The 9,289-nt window shown below is 39.9% G+C and overlaps 1 long non-coding RNA gene across 2 annotated transcripts; it reads right to left on the reverse strand.

Moving 5' to 3' along the window:
- Positions 1 to 706: 706 nt before the first annotated feature.
- On the reverse strand, positions 707 to 6,503 carry LOC140578114 (uncharacterized). 2 transcript variants are annotated; one of them, XR_011982127.1, is made up of 11 exons: positions 6,302 to 6,503; positions 5,783 to 6,195; positions 5,552 to 5,693; positions 4,806 to 4,891; positions 4,455 to 4,535; positions 4,116 to 4,201; positions 3,046 to 3,109; positions 1,596 to 1,662; positions 1,238 to 1,392; positions 1,015 to 1,125; positions 707 to 833 (listed from the first exon to the last, which is right to left on the reverse strand). It is a non-coding gene; the product is annotated as an uncharacterized lncRNA (long non-coding RNA). The 2 variants fall into 2 exon arrangements; XR_011982126.1 differs by having other exon boundaries at positions 1,234 to 1,392.
- Between the last annotated feature and the right edge of the window lie 2,786 nt (positions 6,504 to 9,289).

A 9,289-nucleotide genomic window follows, 5' to 3' on the forward strand; every position in this document is an offset into this window, starting at 1 on the left:
GATATTGTCATCAATTTGGTGATAATGCGAGCCAAACATTTCTCGAAAATGACATTTGCATACAGTAAGTAAAACATTCTGAAATCATATTTCTATTTTATTCTGCTGCTGCTTACATGTTTACATCTCTGTCTCTCTCGCTCTCTCTCTCCAGGACAGTGAAAGTAGGACTATTTACCCTTGTTTATGTAGCTGTAGGATGGCCATAATATAGTTTCAATCCGATATCGATGTAATGCTTGTCTGTGATGATTGGTTAACATATTGATTGGTGTATTAATATAGCCGGAAAGTAATAAAACCCATTGCAATCAAGTATACAGTGCCTTATAAAAGTATTCAGTTATCATAATTTTACTCAATTACAAAGGATAGTTAAACGTTTTCCAAATGAGCATTTTATTGCATTTCCAAAGGCACTGTAACTTATTTCTGTGCCAACATTAAAATTAAATAAACTTATGATTTAATGTCGATATGAGATGACAAATTATTCACAAATGATACAGAGGTGCCACTCATTTCCACATACAGTAACTCATCACAATTGGGTGCCACTGTGCTTTTTAATGAAAAGCTGATAAAACTTAAAATGTGGTTCGGTCATGTGTGTAGTCTGTGTGTAGACAAGGAAACAGAGGCATAGTAGCTGTTATTTTTTTATTCCAAAGTCATCCAATTTGCTATTTTCCTTACATACCCACCCATTCACTCACTCACTCACTGACCCACCCACCCATTCACACACCCAAGTCTTCCGTAAGGTGTTTGCAGAACTCGCTGCAGAACCCAGGCTGTGTGAAGTTCCCCTCGTCTTCCACGCCCAATGTAGCCTATGGGACAATAAATAATAAGCAAGCATACTTAGTATCAAAACAGAGCAACAATGTTTTTCATTGCATACTTTCAAGAAAATATTCAGGACCTGACACACAATAAATTGTTCTGGTGACTTTCTTTTTGCAACCACTGACTTCAGCAACAATTGTCAACATTCTTACACAGTATGCATACCTGGTAAGCTGTTCTTATAAGTCTCTAGACAGTGCTGGCAGCATTCCAGGCGATACAATCGTCGGAATTGTGCTTGATAGGCCGCACTGTACAGTTTCCATGGGACTACACCTGTAGGTTTCAAATTTAAGAATGATTCATTAGAGTAAAATCCCTTGTTAATGGGAATACAAACATCCTAACTCAAAGGGTATTCAAATATCATAATATGTTTTATACCTACTGTCAAGCCACTGAAAATGCGCTCGGGCACGGAATGTTTCCCTTCCGACTAAGTCCCAAAAAAAGGTGACAAACAAGTGACAGCTTTAAAAAAGCTTTGTCACCCTCGAACAGGACTACTTCTAAAAGGATATCCTCCAGGACGTCGAGGGGGATCTGTGAAAGAAATCATACAAGCACGCAAATATTATTTTACAATAGTTCTGTAATATAACAAAAACAGACAAAAATAGCATGACTTATTTCTGTGCCATATTCAAGCTCATTGTTTTCACATTTTTGTAGGGTACAGCACAGTAAGCACAGAGAAAAAAAGAGAAAAACAGCAGGTTCAGCTGTAAGATCAGCTACATAAATACCTGTTCAATGGAGATGGAACCCATTCCTCCTCCTCTACCATCTGTGCTTTCAACACATTGAATTTTCCTAAAAGAAATTATATTGTCACAACTATTGTAAAACTATGACATATTGTAATGGTATCACATAGAGTTGACTCCACCTGAGGGCACAGGTGTAAAACAATTTGATCACGTTGGGCACCAGACCTGGAAAAAGGCAGTCATGATACTACCAGCTTGTCAGACTGAAAGGCTTATATGCATATGGGTCAGAACAATGCATCAGAGTGATAAATATTACAGCATCAACTTTGTAAGGTGTATCAATCCCCACTAGGGTTGTAACGGTATACCGGTATGGCGGTTTATTGTGATATTGACATGTACGATTATCATATCATGCACATTTGCCTATCCGCGGTTTGGAAAAAAAAAAAAGAAACCAGATCTCACCTGCGCTGCTGTGTATATGCAACTTCTTTCCGCTTTACTGCTTAGACTCCACCCATAAATGCACAGCGGCGAAAATGTCCGATAGTGGCTGCAAATTCTAATCTCTATTTCCTGCCGAAAAAAAAATTAAAATCTGCAGTATGGGAATATTTTGGGTATCCGAAAAATGATCGTGGGGTGGATATCCAGTTTGCAAGAAATGTGGACGAACAGTGGCCGCAAAAGGAGGAAATACGTCGAACATGTTCTCCCATATTCGCGAACACCATCCCTCCGTGAAGATAAAGGTAAGTTCCATTTATAACTTAAAGCCGTATTATTTCTGTGATGCAGAGGGAATCCCGGAATCCAGTCATGTAATTGGAGTCAATTACAGTATAATTCAGATGCCACGTAAAATGTCCGATTTGATAGATAGATGGATGAATAAATCAAAATATAGCTGTGCAGCAAATTAAATCGCGATGTGCGTCTGTGAATATACAGCGCAAAAAGGCTGCCGCTTGCTCATTAACCAACTACCCCCCCCCCCCCCCCCCCCCACACACACACACACACACACACACACACACACACACACACACACACACAGCGGCACAGATGATTATTTTGTCCTCCAGGTTCGTGTGCCGCCCCCCATAGAATCCCTCCCGGCGCCCTCCCAACTTCATCCCTTATCGTCTCCGCTCGCCCATCCTCTAGAAAAACGCTTTATTTAGATTATTTTTGTTTTCCTCCAAGTTCGTGTGCCGCCCCCCACGTGACATGAAAAAGTGCCGCCCCGGGCGGCTGCCCCGTTCGCCCATGCCTAAAACCGCCACTGCATGATGGTCATGGTTTTTAAAGCGTCTGCTGTCTCATTCACTATGTGAAGACGTGAACACATGAACATATCCAGAGCTACTCTCAAGAGAACACTTAATGATCATTTTATAATTTTATTTAAAAGAATAATCATCAAATACACTAACTGAAAACTCATAGGTGTTTAGTACAAGTGGACACATTCTCTCACCTCAGCGGTCAAGATTGAGCCCTGAAAATCTCAACATGCTTACATTTCTTCATCATAATCTGACCTGAAAAAAAGCAAAGAAATGCATGCTGCTATGATAATCTCAGGAAAATATTAACAAACATGACCCTGCACATATTGCTCTCCCATATATGCTGTTAAAGAGGAAGGACAGTTTGATTTATTCTTGTCTAATATAAAGAGAAATAACTTATTCCTTATTTTGTTCAAATGGGAGATGCGCAGCTTTATTTTATTTATTTTTCCCCCAAAAGTTAGACTCATACTTCCATAAGTTTTTTTTATTTTCATTAAAAAAAAGTTTGTTACAATAAACCATGTTCATCCAAAAACCATATCTCTTTTTATTCATTTAAGGGTCATTGTAGCTGATGATTATACTAATAATAATGATAGTTTAATACCGTATACCACGAAACCGTGATATTTTCTGAGACGATTATCATACCGTGAAAATCTCATACCGTTACAACCCTAATCCCCACCTTCAGATCAGATCACTAAGACCAATTAATCTGACTCCATTAAATTATGCTGCTGTTTGTAATAGGGTCAGTGGTGGCCTAATGGATAGGGAAGTGCACTTGTAATCGAAAGGTGCCACTGAAGTACCCTGAGCAAGGTACCACCCCCAAGCACTGCTCTCCTCTGCAATGTCATGGTGTCATATAGGTTAAATGCAGAGTACACATTTTGTTGTTGTGCACTGTGTGCTGTGGTGTGTCAATGACAACTAATCACTTCACTTATATGCCATGCACTACGAGGCATCACAGAAAATATTTAAAAAGTATGACACAAAAGGAATTGTATTACTGATTAATGAATAGTTTGTTTCCAAGTTATAAATAATATAATAACCGATACATTAGATGTTAAAAGTTATAACACCCATAAACAATGACAACTGTATTACATGAAATGGTTGCCAATTGTTAAATGGTTTCCAAATTTGCGACTAAGAGAGCCCATGCGGCAATCAATCAAATGAGTCAATCAATATATAAACAAACAAACAAATACGGAGGAACAAAACATAAAACATGCACCTCTGAGTCTCTGATTTCCGATCGGGCACTTGTGTGCTCCAGATGTGGTAGTCCCCAGCAGTCATCACTGCACACTGGTAGATCTCCTGTCATACATATCAGACCATGCATGAAAATATTAACCAAATAAGTGTTTCACCACATTTCTGTGATACTGAGCCATCTTATGAAGCATATAACACTTTCTTAGGGTGGCTGAAGGTTGGTATACATTTAGCTGCAGATCAAGTACCCACTGCAAACATACATAAGTATACATATTCTAAAAAACATGGATGTGTTAAGGTTTTTATTAAGTTGTACAACCAGGCCCTCAAAAAATATATATTGTCTTCATACCAGGGGATGCTGCAGTTGTCATACCATGAGCTGGTGCTGCTGTTGTTGTTTGTGCTTGTTCGGCTGGTGCTTCAGCTGGTGCTGCAAAAAAGCACATTTTAAACCAAATGATTTAGAATGAGTTAAATCGGTTGTACTGCATGCATTTCTCATCAACGCTATGCTGTCTAGCATTTCTGACAGATTTGTAAGTTATAGCTTTATGATCTTTCAAATTGCAAAATAAACATGAGGAATCACCTACAATTAAAAGACAAATATAACTTCACGGCACCGGACAGCAAAATTACATAAACATGACATAAACATGACATTACCACTAATAATTTAGAATGAGGGTGGAATACATACCCAAAACTGTCTGACCATTGGAATTTAACTGTATGTCCACTCCTTTGCCCAATCTCTTCTTCATGCTTTCTATGGTTCTTGAATTTCTAGCATTGTTGTAGTGACACAAAATATTTCGCATCAAAAAGACATGCGATGAGGGAGTCATCATGTTGAGAAAATGATTGTTTTTCCTCATTCCAGCAAAGAGCTGTTCAGCACACGGGCTGTTGATCCAACCACGTAACTCTGGGACCAGTTCCACCTTTCGCAAGACATCCCTGGCATCTTTTGAGTTTGCCTCATGAAATCTATCATAAAGAGCATAATGCTCAGACGATCCAGTTATAGGGTGGCCATTTTCATCAGGAACTGGCTTCTTGGTGACTAGCCATGGCAAGCTCACTTTTATCTGTCCAGTAGTGGCACATCTGATGTTATCTTCAGTAGGCTCAAGTAACCTACCCCCATGAGGTTTGAAGGGTAATGATTCTGGATCTCTTAGGTTGGTATGTGTTGCCAACCCTCTCGCAAAATCATATAATACAATGTTTGGAAAATGTTTCATCGACAATAAAAGGTCAGCAAAGTCCCGGGGGCTCTCAGCCCTTATGTTGAACTTAACACCATACACCACAGCACAAGGACAGGTGACCACAGCCCATCCACCTGTTTAAGGAAACTGTAAATCAGAGTGCAACCATTCCAAGTAATGAAACTAAGAACTGTCTGTAAAAACGGTCTCTCAGTAATAGAACACAACTTACCAGAAGCTCCCCAGATCTGTGAAAACACCTTATCATAACTCGCTCTGTTCTTCATTTCTTGTTGAAGTCTCGTTACCAGGTCCATCCGTGAGCCTTTGGGGTCTATGCCACACTGTCGGCACAGAGCACGCACAGCTTCCATCTATAATGAACATTAGTATAGTTGGTCTGGCGTGGTTCAAAAACACACATCTTTGACAAAACTGACAAAAATTGACTTAAGTTCAGTACCTTGAGCTTAAGAAGTTCATCAGTCAGTCGGTCCTCTGTGAGGTTAAACTCAGATTCCTCCTTTGCACTACAAGCAGAATACACTTCTTTGTATTCAGTGTTGAGTACAACATCCCTATCTCTTGTGTGAGGACCAATCCACGGAGCCCAACTATGGTAACTGGGATGGACGACAAATGGGTTTGACTTGTTGCCTTTAAATGATGTTAGAAAATATTATTAACATAACAGTACATTATTCCACGATAAACAAAGTAAATGCTAGAATACTGTCATCCCACCTAGAACATTGTGCGGACTGTACTTACTTGGGACCAACCCACGGCTGATCATTTCAAGGGAAACCATCTCCCAGAAATTTTCAACACTTACCTTTCCATCAAAAGTCTGAGATGGTTCCTCAATGCTGCTCACTAAGGAAAGCAAGACTTAAGTAAGCATGTTCCAAACAGTCATAGCTGGATATGTGGTGCTTGAAACAATGTAAGACTAAGAAAATGAATAAATGTGTTCACTTACCAGGCATGCTAAAAACGCCCTTCTCATGAAGGTCCATCACAACAGATACTGGATGATAACCACACGATACACAAGCATATGTGTAACCGAGGTCTGACAGTGCTTCAAAGCTTAAATAAGCCTGCAGGACCCTTTCCCTGGATGGATAGGTTTTACCAGAGGTCTTCTCCAACACATCCATGGCACTCCCTACTGCCTGATGAGTCTGTGAAATTGATGTATGACATTTAAAGGCTTTACAATATATTATTTTGATAAAGTATTCGTAATTGTTTTAAATGATTAAAACAACAGAACATGGTTCCTACCTGAAGTGTATTGCGTAGAAAATGGCACATGTATATGGACAGAAGTGTGTGGTCATCGAAATTGTGGACACCATCAGTCCACTCCTGGTATCGATATGCCATACCACACCTGTAGCACCATTTTCTGTACACTGAAATTCCTAATGGACACAAGCACCAGTAAATGTTACACATTTATCTTTCACCATTTTACACTGTGACATGTCTCTATACTTTGCACAGTACTAAAAGCCAGTGTATGAAATTATCTCAGTAAGCATACAAGTGTGAATTGCTGGGAAGGAGGCTAAGCTGCTGATAGTGGAAGTCATGGCTACACTGACATTTACAGTACATGTAGTGAGTAATGAAATGTTAAAATATCGATAATAAATATTTAAATAAAGAGAGAACATACCTTCTATGACATCAGTGATTGTTAGGATTTTAGCCTTAGATGTAATCAGCACAGGTTCGCTTAGAGGAGTGGGCTCTAAACATTCTGAGCAAAAGGTTTCTGATGGTATGAAGTGCACAGGGAAATGAATGGTCTTGACCACGTCTGAGGGGAAAATCGCAGGCAGTTTCTTCTTATGAAAAATGTATTGAACCATCCGCGACAGATTTTTGCCTTCAGGTGAGTATGGAGCTCCTTCTTCTAGGTCAAAACTTTCCATGTCAATTGGAAAATGTTCTGTGATGTTCTCCTCCACACTTCTGGTTTTTCTGAAGAGTGCCTGGTCTGTTTCAAATAAATGCCACTTGGCAACATATTTAGGTATGCATGACTGCCTTGGGTTCGCGCAAGGACAATGCCATGAAATGATTTTAGAATTGTACCTTACCACCACTCTGCCAAGCCGGCTGTAATAGGAGATAGTTGACTCGTATACAGAAATGTGCTTTTTGTAGGGGGGTCCACACACAGTCACCAGACAGGACAACGGGACTCCTGCATCATTTGCTTCTCTCTGACGTACCAAACACCTTTCCTTTTTGTCTTCCCCAAACCACTTGTCATGTACCATCACCTGCAAAACATCCTCTGTAAGTGATGGAGTGTCCATTCTGGCTGGAGGGCAGTACACGAGGGACTGAATGTGGTGGCACTCAAATGGACGAAGGTTTGACCTCTCTGCAAACTCTGCATTAATTCTGCAGATATCCAGCTCACACATTGTTTTTTGTTCAGGACCCCATGTCCTTTTAATGACACGTACTGGTGTGCTGGGTGCTATAAAAGACTTTGCTACTGCAAACACTCCATTTGTGTAATCAACACACTGAGCACTGAGGTGGTTCTGTGCCGTAATGTCCATTTTGATGGGAGTGTGACGTCTTCGAAGATGTATCCGTAGGTTCCGTCTATTAAGGATTAGGCCACAGCTAGTACACTTCACTGTTTTCTGCTTTCTTTGGGTGAGAGGGTGGTAGTGCTGGTGCTGCTGAGGAGCCAGGATCAGAGGAACATGAATAAAGTGAGGGGTGGAGGATGGGGACTGGGGGAGGGGGACATGCAGCTTCAGAAGCAGTAAAGGAGGGAGCAGGAGAGGCGGGAGGTGACTGATGCGCTTCCGTTGTGGTTGGCTTGGTTTCACTGATGCATTGGGATACATGATGTTTAAACTGGTCTTTGCGTATTATTGTTTGGCTGCAATAAAGACAATGAAAGTGTCCTGTGGGTCTGCAATAATTGTTGCATTTGCTGATGAAGAAACCTGCAAGACGGCAACATGAAGACCAAAGCTATCAACAGAAAAGAAAGGTATACACAGAACGGGACTGGGGGAGTGAGGTCAGGAGTAGCTGATCAGAAAGTTACAGTGTCAAACAAAACACAAACATAGGTAAATTAGCTTACCAATATTCACATGACTTCAGGGACTCCCACTAAGGAACTCCACATCATTTTGTCTATCTTGATTGTAAGAAGTGCATTCTACATTTAAGCATGTGTATGTTTTAAAACCACCAAAATCAATAGACCAATAAACATCATTAGGAATTACCTCTATGCTGTACTGCATGTCTCACGTGGCTCTGAATGTGTGTTGTAAATTTGAATTGTTGGTCAGTTGCATAAGTGCAGCATGGGCATCTGAACACACCGTCTAGGCAAAACCATGTTGCATCAGGACTGGCCTGTAAATGCGTTGGATGCTTTAAAACATAAACAATAAAACATTGTGTAAACTTACTGTTACTCTGAGGTGCACGCTCATTCTAACAACATAACATGCATGCAGAAGTAATGCAGCTTGTAAGGTTATCAGGCTGTGATATCGATAAAATATCTTATAGAGCATTCATATCATCAGCATTAACTTGAGTATCCTGAGCATCATAATATAGCCTAAACATCTGCATAATTAACAATCATAATATACTATTTTTACATAAATACCATTGAGGTTGTTGGTGTAATTTAATAATATATCGGTCACATACTCCATAACTCTTAATAAAACAATTCGGTCATCATAATCAGAAAAACTCAAAAGCACCTGTCGTAGTCTGTTTTCTACATATGCATTTGTGATAAATATTTTGCAATATTGTCATATAATTTTTAGGACATAAGGCCCAGACCTGCGGTCCCTGAAACAAAAGAGAAACAACCTAGCAGCAAAACGTACCGTCTGCGTTTTCTAGTGTTACGCCCTAAAACAAAACATATATACATGATTTATTTATTCAAATT

Source organism: Paramormyrops kingsleyae, chromosome 13 (assembly GCF_048594095.1).
Source record: "Paramormyrops kingsleyae isolate MSU_618 chromosome 13, PKINGS_0.4, whole genome shotgun sequence".
Classification (NCBI taxonomy): Eukaryota; Metazoa; Chordata; class Actinopteri; order Osteoglossiformes; family Mormyridae; genus Paramormyrops; species Paramormyrops kingsleyae.